The following is a 15,339-nucleotide window of genomic DNA, read 5'->3' on the forward strand; positions in this document are numbered from 1 at the left end:
CATGAAATAAAAAAGTATTGTCTACCAGCACTCACAGAATTTTTTACTTTACCCAAGACGATTAGTTTCCTTCATCATTAGCTGTCTATTCTATTCACTAAAGTCTTGTATGATAATTGCCAAGACAGTTTTCCATTTTATCTGACATAGTTCAAATGATATCTATGTTAAAAAAGGGCCTTAAACTATATTAAAGATTTTTTTAAAATATTAAATCTTCATCCGTTGAATATAATCGAATATAATCAGAGACTAAAGATTTTGTGTGAAAATTTTCAACTTAAGCTTTACAAGTGTTATTTAAAAATAAACCAGCAAACATGCAGAATCTGCTGTATGGCAATAAACACACAAGAATCCCTGCTTTGTCATTTAGATGAGTAAAATTATTTTGCCTTGACTAGCACACAGCATAAACAAGGAAGACATCCCTTTCTTATTAGTCTGAATCAAGATTATTTTCTTTTATTTTTTCACAAAGACTAATGGCTCCTGAAATTGCATGAAATCAATGTTTTCCCCTTCTGATTTCAAAGGTAAAAACAAAAAAAATCAAAAATTAAACAAGATTCTGTTTCAAATGAGTAAATTTGTGCTGTGTTTGTAATCCAGCAGGCTGACGTATTTTTGATTGTATTTTTGTGGTAACATACAGCACAGCCTGTGCCCTTCCCATGACACATACTGGGCAGGGACACTTCATGTGGGAGGCATGTCCTGGAGTAATAAATCAGAGGATCTCCTTTCTGGAGACAGAGCAGTAGCAAAAAGGGAACATTACCAAGTACGTTCATGCCTGAACATTTGTCATTCTGATCTAGGTAACAAATCCACCTTCAGATCTAAGTACCTATGTTACAATATCATATATATTATTTTAAGATGCAGGGACCTGCCACAGCTCCCTGATGAAGGCTTGGCTTGTTGGCATGTCAAAAGCACTACAAAGCACTTCAAAAACTGAACCAGTAAAAACATTTAAACAACTATCATTACTTACTGATGTCAGCCTGTGCATACAGGCACACGTAATGGCAGGCATTTATTATTTCCATTTGTGTCCTAGGATGTGTCTAACACAGAACTGCCCAGGTTAGGGGGAAATCTCTGCATAGCCAGTGCTGTGTAATGGTTCTTCCAGACAAACCCAAAGTCAAACTCAGATGTCACACCAAGCATTCTTGGTAAGGAAATATGGTCTTCTCACTCTTTTTCTTCATTCACTACAGGAACCTGACTTTTAAAGACATTTGAATTAGCATAGAAAGACCCGACTAAAATCTCTTTACCAGAGACCCTTATTCACAGGCCAGCATTTTTCTCACCTCTTACTTTCTTCAGAAAGAGAAATCATAACTTTCTTAACCAAGCTTCCAAACTTTGAACTCCATGTATTTCTAACCCATAAGTCTTTACATATCAGTTTTATTGAATCCTCAAAGCAAAATTTGCCATATCTGAGTACTCTTACATTTTGCCCTTACTAACAATTTTTTCATGTTACAGTGAATAAAATCAGGTCCTAATCAGGTGATCTGAGGTCGCTCTTTATCTCCCCATTACGGTAATCTCCTTATCAATCCGTATGAAATCCAAATATCTCAGTGTTAACCAGGGCAGGAGGTTCAATTCTTAAAAGTGAAACCAAACTCCGTTGGCTCTCACTTTCCTTAAGAAAACCAACTCCAACCCCATCTGCTGTTGCTTGGAACTTGCCTTTAATGAGGCACTGAAACTGTGTTCACTCAGACACATGATATCTGGTCAGGAATCACTGACAGATGCTTGAGTTAAAAAAAAAAAAGTAGCACTAAAGTACTTTGTGCATTTCTGCTGAATAACCTTAATATACTACTGACCCTTGAGAGGTCCTTTGGCGTAAAAGTGTCTCCTTATTAGAATATATCTGTATTTAAATTAAACATGCTTTTGCAAAAAAGACAATAACATGGACTTGGACAGAGATGTTCTGGGGATAAACACTGGCATTAACTTTCCCATGAAGAACACAAGTGCTACCTTACAAGAGGTGGCAACAGGCCAGTGCTTTTTAGAGCAAGATTGAGCTTCAAATCGCGTGGCTTCCCTCCTGGAACTGCACTGGACACTTGTCTTCTCAGAAAGCAAGCCAGGAACACCAGCAGGCTGAACACTGATTTGAAACTGACACAGAGAGATTGAATTTTCTAAGAGAGTCTGGATAGAGATGAAATATTAAAGGCAAAATAAGTGAGTTTCCTACAGTCTTTTCAGCAATACTACTCACTACACAACATTTTCTGATACAATACTACACCAAGCTAATAAATGAGTACTGGATTCTTTGCCCTGAAAGGAGTTTTATTTGATTGCAGCAGCAAAGATTGCAGTACTTTGTATGCTATGTAGTATGTATATGTAATTTCTTACCATCTTAGGCCCCGTGCTCTTCAACGTCTTCATAAACGACTTGGATGCAGGACTGGAAGGGATACTAAGCAAGTTTGCAGACAACACAAAATTGGGAGGAGCTGTTGACTCCCTCGAAGGTAGGGGCCCCCTGCAGAGAGACCTCAACAGAGTAGAGAACTGGGCAATCACCAACCATAGGATGTTCAACAAGGGAAAGTGTTGGATTCTGCACCTGGGATGGGACGACCCTGGATGTACATACAGACTTGGGAATGAGATGCTGGAAAGCAGTTCCAGGAAAGGAACTGGTCAATGGCAAGTTGAACATAAGTCAGCAGTGCCCTGGCAGCCAGGAGGGCTGGGGGGCATTAGGCAAAGCATCTCCAGCCGGTCAGGGGAGGGGATTGTCCCACTCTGCTCTGCACTGGTGGGGCCTCACCTTGAATATTATGGCAGCTTTGGGTGCCACAATATAAGAAAGATATTAAGCCATTATAGAGTGTGCAAAGGAGAGCTATAATGATGGTGAGGGGCCTTGAAGAGAAGCCATATGAGGAGCAGCTGAGGGCACTTGGTCTGTTCAGCCTGGAGAAGAGGAGACTGAGGGGAGACCTCACTGCAGTTACAACTTCCCTGTGAGGGGAAGAGGTGGGGCAGGCACTGATCTGTTCTCCTCTCTGGTGACCAGTGACAGGACCCAAGGGAATGGCCTGAAGTTGTGTCAGGGGAGGTTTAGGTTGGATATCAGAAAAAGGGATGCTGGGCACTGGAACAGGCTCCCCAGGGAAGTGGTCACAGCACCAAGTCTGGCAGAGTTCAAGAAATATTTGGATGATACTCTTGGGCACATAGTGTGACTCTTGGGGGTGATCCAGTGCTGGACTTGATGATCCTTGAGAGTCCCTTCCAACTCAGCATATTCTGTGATTCTGTGTGATTCTGCGATTCTGTAATATAGGTTATATGAAATGAGATAAAGAGGAGAAATATAATTGAGTTTTCTTTTTATCTATAACACTTAGGTTACACAGGAGTGTCAGACCACTTGTGCGTAATACAGTTCTTCTTAAATCCTTACCATTTAAAGACTTTAGTATCTCCTTCAGAAATTCCTAAAACATATTTTTGGCAAATTACTTCATGGTTTTACTGCACTAGATTTTGGCATCTGGACTCCTGCTATAAAGAGCTCACTAAAAGTCATTAAGTTGTTTACAAATTAAATCAGTTCTTCCATGCTAAAAATTATTATGTCTTCAGGTCTGTGATCTCAATCTTTCAGGGAACTGAAAGTGTTAATCACATTGAAAAAAAAAGTTCTCTCTTTCCTGTGGGAGAGAATACTATAATATCCTGGACTTTAACAATTACCCTTGACATAAAAATGCTTGTATTTAACAGCCCTTGAGAGAATCCTACCCCCTTCACAGGACCTGCAAAGCACCAATTAGTATCTGCGAGAATTTCACATGGTATAGAAAAGAAATGATCTTGCCTGTTGTAATTTTTAATGGCAGCTCCTATTTCAGTGTTGTGGAGACACCCCCAAAGCAGAGACCAAATGGAGAGGACAGCAAAGGGACAAGATAAAATAATCTGTCACATGGCTACATGGTTTATGGCATTTAAATATTTTTTTCTCATACTCCTATCACCCACACATACAGTCAACAGAGAAAGGAACAAGTATCTGCAGTGGAAATTATGCTACTGAATTTCCAAGGACAGATGTAGGGCATTGACATGAGAAAGAAAGGGTCAAATAGCATTTTTAGATCACAAACTGAATCATATAATGCAAGATGATTAACATACCTGCGAAAAAGGACATATAGGCAAAGCAGCATGAATGATGACTTCATGGAATTTGTTTTGAATAATATTAGGGTTAACTCTAGTTCAGAGAAATAAACATAATCTCAGTGTACTTAGAGTAATAACTGCAAATTATGCTCTTAAAGAGCTGCCATAACAGATTCAGAAGCTGCCTCAGCATTTAGAGCCAACAAAGCATGGATAAGGCTAAGCAGGAGTAATGCTACCAAGAGCAAACTGACCTAGTCTCATCCCAACGCTTATCACGAATAACTTGATGTCTGCTAGAGGCTCACTGGGGGAAGAACCACAAATCCCAGCAGAAGCTAATGTGTGTCTGAGAAAGTACGTCACGTGTTGTGTGCTGGTAACCAGCCTTGGTGTGCCAGTAGAGGCCTTGGACATCCAATCAGCTAAGAGAAACTGATGAGCCGAAAAAGAATTTCAGGAAAAAGGACAGGAAAATATATGTGCGATACCAAGTACTAATAGCTTGTTTCACATTTTTTTCCAGAACACGGAGCTTGATGTTTATTTTCTTATATCACTTCTAAAAAGTGAAGAAAGCATGAGAGCATTCGAGGTGTTCAGGGAGCAGCTCACCCATCTCTATCAAATTATGCAGGTCGGTGGTTGGTCCACATTAAATATTGATAGAATAAATAATGTCTTTCAACAAAGACTTGGGTTACGTTAGCACTTGCTGAACTCATGGCAGACTTACACAATTCCTCATCTGGGTATAACCACGGCAGAAAATGAAACTAGGTAATAAGTTGATATGAAAAGTACATGTTTATATTATTTAATACAGGACAGATAATTGCCTTTGGTGGTCATGAAGTCTAATGTGGTTATTAAAGAGTAAAGTATGTTTCATAGCATCTACTTTATCAGTGATAAAGTATGATTTGATTAGATGGACTCAAGGGCAAGTAAATCTTCTGTCAGACTTGGAGACAAGCAACATAAAAGCCTCTCAGGCCCTGGCACAGTCAGTATTCAAATGATATTCAAATGGGTGACTAGAAATTGTCCTATTAAAGCTTTCTAATACATGGTTTCAAGTTTATCCTCTGGTTCACAATCACCAATTACTGCAGAAAGGCAACAAAAGACAGCAATATATATGTAAAAATTGAAAGCCCAGGATAAGTATATTAGGTCAAAACCTGCAGTCATTACTCTTCTTCCCCTCCTCCCCACATGCATATTTAGATAACTGACTTGCTTAAGCATCTTTAAATAATTAAACATCCTTAGCATTCCAGCAACTCTCAGGCTATTTTCAAACAAAAGATACATTTCCAGGCTTTCACAGGAAGCTAATAGCTTGGTCTGGCTGGGCCTGTGCTACAGAAAGCCATAGGAATTCCTCTGACTTGACCCAGTGTTCATTGTATAAATGAAGTGGCACATATTCATGCCAGCTTCTCTCTGACTAGGGCTGTGCAGATACCCAAATTATCTTTTAAGTCAGTGTCTACATCTTCAGTCTATTCAGTTAATTTGGATTATTTGGACTCAATTTCAGCTTTTTACGGCAAAGTGCAACTTAATCCTCAGGAAGCAATGGATTTCAAGAGGACTGCTTAGTTGATGCTGAGCAAGGGCAACAGTCATGAAACGGCAGTTTCTGCTTGCAAAAAATTCTCCTGAGTACCACCTACAGTATAAATGCTGACCAAAAGAACCAGACACAAACATACGGCAATTATAAGCAACAATAATTCCTCAACTATTATCTTAGTATGATGAAACACAATTTAAACAGCCTAAAGAGCTGTTCCCAAATGTGCATGTCTATACAGACATCTTAAACCACAAGTTACAGAAGTTATTGTATTTTAGAAATTGTTCTTAGTAAAGAAAATGGTACTACTATTGTCTTTAACAAGGCAGGACCAAGGCCTTGATAAGATGGAAACAACATTCCTCTGAAAATTCATAAGTCATTTCAGATAACATATACATAAATCCAAATGACAGGATGACTAGAAGTGATGTTATACTCACGGGGACTATGTTTAGAGAACTGGAAAGGGTAGCAAAGACATATATTTAAAATTAATTATGCATAAGAATTGCAAAGAGTAAATAGTATAAAGAAGATAGTGTCCTAAATCTATATATTGATAAGAGAATGCAAGAACTGTCTCCAGCCCAGCCAGTTGTTAGGAGCTATGAGAAATAGTTAACAGCATTGCAGGCCTTTGGAGGATGTGAAGGGGCCTAATGGCACAGACAGAGGAAACATTGGACTTACTGTGAAAGTGAGAAAACCCTCAGATTTGTGATAGGGGAAGATGGACCAGACTCTCATAAAGAATCCAATAGCATGTTTCCTCTATTCATAGCAATGCAAGCATTCAGGCAACCAAAGGATCAACGTACAGACTATGAACTCTCATTTTTGTAGAGAAATATAACTTTCAAGCCTACAAAAGCTTTCAATAGCTATATCAATGTAAATTATTGTGTCTGTTAACGAATATAGGATTGCTGCATCTCCCAGATAATCAGTCTGGCACCTTAAGCAAGCATTAAAACTATTTAGAAACATAGAATTGTTTAGGTTGAAAACCTTTAAGATCATCAAGTTCAACCATTAACACAGCACTGCCAAGTCCACCAGTGAACCATATTTCTGAGTGCCACATCTACGCATCTTTTAAATACCTTCATACTCCACCACTTCTCTGCACAGGCTGTCCTAGCATCTGACAATCCCTTCAGTGAAACAGGTTTTCCTAAAATCCAACCTAAGCCTCCCCTGGCACATCTTTGAGGCCATTTCCTCTTGCCCTGTCACTCTCCTGGGAGGAGACACCAACTCTCTACAACCTCCTTTCAGGTAGTTGCGGAGTGTGATAAGGTTTCTCTCCCCTGATCTTCTTTTCTCCGGACTAGTTAACGCAAATAAATCGATCTCCCATTAAAATTACATGTCAGCTTTTAATACATTTATTTTGTATTGGGTAAAAATTTGTCAATTCTTCCTTCTTGACATAAGAGGATCTGGTGCTTAGTGCACTGCCTTTGGATTCAGACCAGACTTCGATACTTTTATTTGCTACAGACTGTGCATGACCTTGGACTTAAATCTCTCTGTACCTCAGTAAAAGATAAAGCTGCTGTATTTTAAAGGCATGGTGAAGGGAACTAGACTTAAGACTGTGTGGATCTCAAATACGATCAAAGCAAACACTACACAGCTCACAGAGGCAGATAAATAGTTGATACATATTGGATGACTCAGCAACAGTGCACAACCTGAGTCCTGGCCAAATCCAAGTAATTGACCAGAATCAATGAGAGCGAGAAATCTAGCCTCCAAGGGGGAATAGGAAATATAAATAAACATGGTATTTCAGCTAAAAACATAATAATTACATTAAGCCCAATTTTTAAAAGCTGATTTTAAAACTATTCTGATGACATAAATTTCTATTTAGTTTGCTGCTTAATTTTTTTTTTATTATTGTTTTGTTTTTTGGTAAGGCAACAAAAGAGATTATATGTCAGTGAAGTGACCATTGTGGAAAAAATGGCAGATGTGGGTTTGTCACCAGAAATGATTCTATTGATTTTATTGAGTCTTTCAAGATCAGTGGGCTGTATTTGAAATTTAACACTCCTAAAAATTAGCATAGATGGTTTTGTCTATCTAAATTGAACTATACAAAAATAAAAGCATAAAAATTAAATTGAACTTAATGTCTTTTGACATAAAACATTAAATGTTCCTTTTTATTGAACTTACCTTGTATTCTGCATTTAAAGTCATATTGCAACATCTTAATTCATCATCATCTCTCTGAATCAAACATCAGGCTGCCTCTTCTCACTGTTAAATAATGGAGACTGATCCAACTGGCAAAGTCACCCCTGGAGAGAAAACAAAAATCATACGACAAGAATACTATTTTCATTTGCGTTTTTAATCACTGACATAGCATAAAATTAGGCACTGGAGGTTTCATCTTTTTAGTGACGAAAGTCAATTTTAGTGTCCTCAGTTCAGCACAACATTTTATCTGACTTTGTACTGTTAAGTCAATTGTTACCCCCTGGCCAATATAGCATTCAAGTTACAATGCAATTTCAGCACATGCTTCAAATGCTTTGGTTCAACAGGGACACAGCTTTCCAGTATCAGCCCTTCCTTATCAACACTGTGATTTTCCCTATTAATTCTATGTTTTGGAGATTATTAAAACATTACTCATGTAATGAGTAATCTTCAGCATTAGCTAGGCACTCTAATAAACTTTCATTAAAATATTGCATCACATGTGGTAGTAAAATTACATTAATAAAATAATCTGTCATTTAAGAGACAAAATAGTGAATGAAAATAAGCAGGTGTAATAGAATAGGATGGAATGAAAAAGAAAATAGCTGAAACAAATAGCTGCTAAATTCACAAGGTAGGAGTTTGAGAAACACAACACTTCAACCAGAAAAGGGTGACTGTCTTTTTTAATATTCAACAGTGGAATGAGTGGGCATTTGGGGTAGAAATGTGACCTAAAGACATAAAGGCTTTGGCTTTACAAGTCTTATCAGAACAGGTAGCAACTGAAAAAGGAAGAGGAAACCTGGAGATACATACGCAGTGTTAAAGGGTTGACAAGAGGAGACTCTCATTCTGCTTTTCTTCCTTACTTTGCCCTGGCCTGTAGTAACCTGAGACAATAATTTGTGAAACTGAGGATTTCCAGGGTGCTGTACAGAGGAGACAAAATATGATAAATGTCAAGTATATCAAATGGAAGTACTTACCTGGAATAGTTAAAAAAAAAAAAAAGGTGTTTATTTCCTAACTTACTTATATCTCCAAAAGTGTTGTCTGTGCTCTGGAATTGACCCAGTGAGCACTTTCTCTTAATTAAAAAGTGAGAAAAAAGTAGTAAGTGACCATTTACAACAAAGTCTGCAATTTTGGAGGAGAGAGGTTTTAGAACTTTTCAAAAATGTTTATATATGACATGAAATGGCTTTGGAAATTTGAGTTCAAAAGTGAAGAATGAACAAAGATGCTGTTTGTCAGGCAGATTGTTGTGCAAACTTTACTTTCTACAGTGAAGACTGATTCTTGGGTAAGAGTACACCTAATAGAGAGGGAAACCAGGAGTGACAAGAGCCAGGGTGCATTGATTCGTAACAGGTTTGTTAAAAACTGGTTCTTAATGTGTAATTAAGTGGTGGGACTCCTTTCCATGATATACTGCAAAGAGAAAAAGTTTATATGGGTTCGAGAGAGACTTGACAACTTAATAGAAGGAAAGTCCATCAAGGTTCACTGAATGAATAGAAACCAACTCTGCTACATGAAAAGTCTTTGAGCAGTAAGTGACGAAAGCCCTGAGGAGGATCAGTTTGCCCTCTTCTCTTCCCCCAGGTGTCTACCTCCAGCTGCTGGCTCATTTTTTTATTAATCTCCCTTTCTGTCAACAGCCATATTTCTATCCTATCCACAAACAAGTTTCCGTTCTCTAAGCGTTAGAAACAACAGAACAATTGGACTATTTGACTTCACTAGTTGTGTTCTAGTATATGCCTGCAAAATACACGAGAAGGTAACCTTGCAAGTAAGAATAAAGTCAATTTTTAGGAAATTATGCCTTAAATGACATTCAGCAATTTGAAGGCTGTAACTTAATTGCTCAAGGCCACAGTGTCAGCATGTGTGCGGGTACCACAACCTGCACAAGCCCTGTCCTGCCATGACTCAGCAGCAGCAAAGCCCTTTTTAGCAGCAGTACCACTGCTGTTTCATAATTAAAAGATCCGAAAAAGGTACAAAATAAATTCTTAATGCTGCTGCCTACTTTAATAACTCATTAAGGGCATAGATATTAGCCAGATCCAACTGTCACACATCATCAGGATTGAAAAAGCCATGATCTGTCTGGGTAAAATCTTAGAGAGCACAAAGAAAGCTGTAAGGGCTCTGGCAAAGGAAGAAAGCTTCAACTGGCTGTTTAATTTGTGTTTGCTAACCAGATGCTACTTCTATCTCATCTAAAGATACTTTCAGAAGAAGAAAAAAAAAGAAAATCCACTACTGCAACTTAAGTGACTCAGTAGTAACAAACATCACCTCTCTCCATGGGAAACAAAGTGTTGTACTTGTCAAAGCTAATCTTACGAAAAGACTGTGAGCTGAAAACATGTTGTCATGGGCTTTCCTTAACAGCCAGGTGACTAAACAAAATGACTGGGAATTCCTGCCTGGACAGCATCTGTTTCTTCATTTTGACCCATTCCCTCTCCGCTCCCTGATAATGAAGCCTTCAGCACCTGGGCTCCATGCAGCTGGGCACAGGAATTTTCCCATCTGAGTCAACCCAACAGAAGATTTCTAATTCTGGCTGTGTGCTGTGGAGGGACAAAGACCTCCACAGTGAGACTGAATTTCAAGTGAAAAATGTTTGCATTAACTGTCTCAGCCATGAATTCTTAAAACTCTGGGGAACAGAAGGACACTTCCTCCTTTTTTTTCCCATTCTGAAGAATAGCCTAATGCATCATATGACATTTGCTTCTTAAAATGCATCTATAAGAAATCTAATAAAAACTGTGTTTTCTCCCTTTATAATTACTACATGAGCAACATACACATAAGGCAATACAGAACTAGAGTTCATCCTGAATATTATTTCAGGTACCTTGCTGAAAATGTTCCATGCAAACACCAGTTTGGAGAAAGACAAGCAATTACAGTAGTTATATTATTTGTTTTAGATATAGGCCATTTAGCAGTATAAAAAGCCTTCCATCACTGAAGGAAGCTGTTTATATCTTCACCACTAATTGTAATGTTTCTGATTTTAACCATGCTCTACTGAAGAATTAAATATGTGCTAAAAATTAAGTATATATATGTTCTATAAAACATAATCATCAGAACTGAGAAACAAAGATTCAAGTTCAAATTGTTGGCCTGCCTGACACACGTTTGCTTGTTTTCCTTTTAGTCCTTCTGTCTCAACACAACTTCATCACTTTTTCCACCAGCCTCTGTTTCTGCTTCTGGACAGATTGTTGTTTCCGTCATTTCTTCTCTTAAATCTTTTTCCTCTCCCTCCTCTCCTCCTTTAAAGCAAGTAGGAAAGAAACACCTTTAGCCAACTCAGCCTGCAAGCCTTAAATCCTTCATAATTTCCCTGTGGCTTGTGGACTTTGTGAATAATGAGATCCCCTGCCACCAGAAACCGGATCAACTCTCTTTTTCATCACCTCCTGTCACCATGACAGTTAGGAGCACTCCTGAAGAAGACAGATAGCCAACCCAATGTGGAATCCTCTTTTTCCAGCTAAATCTTTTGTTTCCAACAACAAGAAATCTCAGAGCTTCTCAGAAAAGAGATCCGTTTCATCATACCGGGAAAATCTTGTGTTTAAGACACTGGCATGTGAGGTCTGGTGGGACCTCTCTTCCCATGTAGGAGGAACAACAGATGCAGGCTGCAAAAGAGGCAAGTGCCTTCCTACCAGCTGTCTGTGACATGGCTCTGTTCACTGGTGCAGATTGTTAAAGGTCAGAATAAGGAAAAAAGCCCACTATTTTCTGGAAGTTAGGAACTGTGCTTGTCTTTTGGATTGCACATCCCAAACACGAGAGTTATGGCCTGGACCCAATTCAAACCCACCATGTAACAAAGTCAGAGCTTGCTCTCTCTCAGATTACTTGTGTCCAGTCTGAGCACTACCAAAAAGTAGACAGGGCAATGGAAAAAACAAAAAAGCATTGAAATCCAAAAGTCATAACTCACTGATGAAATATGTGATTGCCAAGGCACTGAAAAACCTCTGAGGACCAGACCCTAACTGAACTTTTACAGAATCAGGGTAAGCCTCTGTTGAAATTGGAGTGTAATATCCTTCAGTGACTTCTTTAGCTTACAAGTACTTGCAACCTAGAGGTCTCAATTTACAGCTGTTTGAAAAATATGAAAATTAATAACAATTCCAGGTGCAAAATGCTAAGGAGCAATTGCTGCTAAAATCATAGCTCTGGTGATGAATCAGTGCATTTGGAAGCCATCCATGCTTTTATGGATCTGATTAGGGGTGACAACTTCTGCTGGTAGTGGCAGCAACAAAAGGCTGATTTAACTCTGAACTGTTCTGTGGATGAATTTCCAATTGAGCTCTCTGGGCACACCTACCAAAGCAAACCAAGAAAGAGAGAATAAGCAGTGTCTATGGCCTACTAGTAAGAAGATGAAGGAGGTGTGGCCCTAAACCACCAGACACAGAGTCATATTCGTTTCCTAATTTTTGCCCCTTTCCTTGGCTCCAGGCATTCACACAATGTTCCAGTTTTACAGGACTACAGCACATGGGTTTGCCAAAGGAAAAGAAATTCCAAGCCTGCCTTTTCATAAAGAAAATAGGGTTATCCTCCTAAAGTACATCTGCTGCTTCCTACTTTTATGTGCAGGCATATTAGAAAGAGGGTTTTGTACTTTTCCAAAGGTTTGAGACCTAAGCATTTCCAAAAAAAAAGTTATGAAGAGAACAGAATCAGTTTCCAAATAGAAATATTGAAGGACAAAGCACCGATGCCTGTGTGCTTGTTGCACTTGGGTAGCTTCTGATATTTTGAGCAAGAGGAACTCCTGCTGGAACAACTCTGCTCAGCGAGGGGAGCAAAGTGTAGACCCCCCTGCCCACCCAGGGGGCCAGAGCAAAGCAGCTCTGATGTTTTCCTGCTGATACACAAGTTTTCTCAAAAGCTCATTAAAAATGCTACAAATGCACAAGATCCAGTAGTCTCTGGGCAAACCCACAGCATTAACCAGTGTCACCTCATTGTACTAAGAAAAGAGTTTCTCTGTGGTATAATGATTTTTTTACTGTTTAGAATGCTCCACTGTTCTAGAGGGGGAATCTTGAGGTAGAACTCGCTTAATTTATGACAGAGGTTTCATGACTTGGATTCCATGATAGCAGGGAGCCACATGTGCAGACCTGTATTCCTCCAGCATGGTCAGGCCCAGAGGAACAATGATTACTCTGGTCTTATTACAGCTAACTTTCTTTCTGCTCTGAAAAGCAAGGTTTCTTTTGGTTTAGTAAATTAACTAGTACTTATGTATACAGAAAAGTGAGGGTCTTTCTTCTCTCTTAAGGATTTATGGAAAAAACAAAAAAAGAGAATATCCAACCCACATCTCAACCCACCCAGGAATTAAGATTTCTTATAGGATCTGAAAAAAAAAAAAAAGATGAACAACATGTTTGTAAATGTAATAATGTATGCCCATATGGAAGGAAAGGCTAAACTGCCCTTTTCTATGAAAGAAACTCAACAGATTGCCTAGAAATAGGCAGCTCCCGTTCCCTTTACTGAGGGAAGCAAATGCTATCCAGATGGAAATTATCAAATGAATCAAACAGACACATTTTATTCCCAAATGATCTTTGTTCTACTTATTACTCATTATACCAGGAAAACTTTTTTTCCTATAGCCCACATGCAGTAAAGAGAACACTACTTATCACTCGTTCAAAATATTCTGTGTTGAAGGTTTCCCCTGATGAGATATCGATCTTGACACACAAAAAGGGTGAGAAGAAAAGCATCCATCCTAAGGGGAACATTCATTTACGATCTCTGGAATCTGTTAATTCCCATTAAGCCCACACGTGACTGTCCTTGAAGCGCAGTCAGATCTGCAGCCGCTTCCTGATGCCCGGGGAGATGAAATGCTTCTTCAACAGTCCTGTCGCTTGCCAGCTTTTACAAAGGTGAATGTTTCCAGGTCCCAGGGTTCTTCAGTGTTACCAGGACCCTGAGGTTCTTCAACTACTTTTATTTATACTGTCCAATGGGTAAATACTTCAATTGAAAATTTGCACTGAATAAAACCAAGATTTTAAAAATCGCAAAGAATTCCTCAACTTTGGCCCCAAGTGATTATATATGGTATGTATAATCAAATTCAATAACATAGGGGACATTTTCAAAGACACAAGAGAAGTTAATTACCACCTAAAAGAAAGGCAGTGAAATCTGGATTCCTAAAACCTTCTTGTGACTTTGAAAAATCACCATAACATTTTATGTGGTAAAAATTATATTTGTTTAAGCATATCCTCCTATAAACTTCTGAATATGTATAATTATCCTATTCTCTTATATAAGCTCTGGCTATTACTCTTATTATAATATGATCTTCTTTGAGCCTTAAAACCTACAGCAGCACAGGTACAGTCTTTTATGAGGACATAAAGTGGTTAACAGCTGTGGCTGACTGACAGGATTAGATCATGAGCATCTAATCTAACTGGGCCATGTAACACTACCTTTTATTTCACATTAATCATTGAATGCAAGTTCAACTATGTCAGAGGTCTATCAAGTGGGCCTATAAATGAGGTAATAAATTAGAAGTTGATTTTTTAATAGTGTGGTCACTTACAGATAACACTCGGATCAGCTGCAGCAACTCAAAAATACCAAGGATCCCATGGCTCCATGAACTGAAGGCAGCAGTGCAGCTTCCAGGGCCTGAAGTCCGTGTGACTGATGTTTTATTTTCTTTGAGTGTCAATGGATGGGTGTCAGCCCTGTGATGGTTGAGGATGTCATGATTTTGCTGCCAAGGGAAAACACACCGGGTGCACTGACTGTGGGAGCAGTGCAAACTTTCTGCCGAGGGACAGAAGGGAGGGGAAACCCCCATGCAAAGGGGTCCCTATATAAAGCACACAGATGGAAATGCAGTTCCTTCCGCTGACAATCAAGGAGGACTTTGATAAGCTGATTCAGACATTTTGTACAACACTGTGACTTGGTAATTAGTCCCAAAACAATCATTGTGGGGCAGGAAGGAGGCCCCTGATATTAAGCTTCCAGAGTATGCAGTTGAGAGATGCAAAATAATATATTGCTACAACCTCTGTTCAACTGAGAGCTCTAAAGTAGTAATTCATAATAGGCTGTATATCATGACATTTCAAATAAGCCTTACAGAAAAGACAACCTCTTCTGAGGGAAAAGCTAGGCTAGAAAATAAAATATGAATGATTTTACATTCCAAAAGGGTCAGATTTATCCACACAGAAGTTATTAGTTCTAACAATACTGCCAAGGCAATTGTCTTATTCATATCCTAT

The 15,339-nt window shown here is 38.8% G+C and overlaps 1 protein-coding gene across 1 annotated transcript in view; it reads right to left on the reverse strand.

Moving 5' to 3' along the window:
• The window catches only part of CUNH4orf50 (chromosome unknown C4orf50 homolog), a 73,787-nt gene that overhangs the window by 26,905 nt on the left and 31,543 nt on the right, over positions 1-15,339 (reverse strand). Inside the window, exons 11-12 of the mRNA XM_027736201.2 lie at positions 8,822-8,934; positions 7,970-8,094 (exon numbers count right to left, since the gene is read on the reverse strand). The gene's annotated coding sequence lies outside the window, so the exon portion shown is untranslated. The remainder of the gene's footprint in view (positions 1-7,969; positions 8,095-8,821; positions 8,935-15,339) is intronic.

Source organism: Pipra filicauda, unplaced genomic scaffold (assembly GCF_003945595.2).
Source record: "Pipra filicauda isolate LSUMZ 115617 unplaced genomic scaffold, ASM394559v2 scaffold43_size3849885_pilon, whole genome shotgun sequence".
Taxonomy (NCBI): domain Eukaryota; kingdom Metazoa; phylum Chordata; class Aves; order Passeriformes; family Pipridae; genus Pipra; species Pipra filicauda.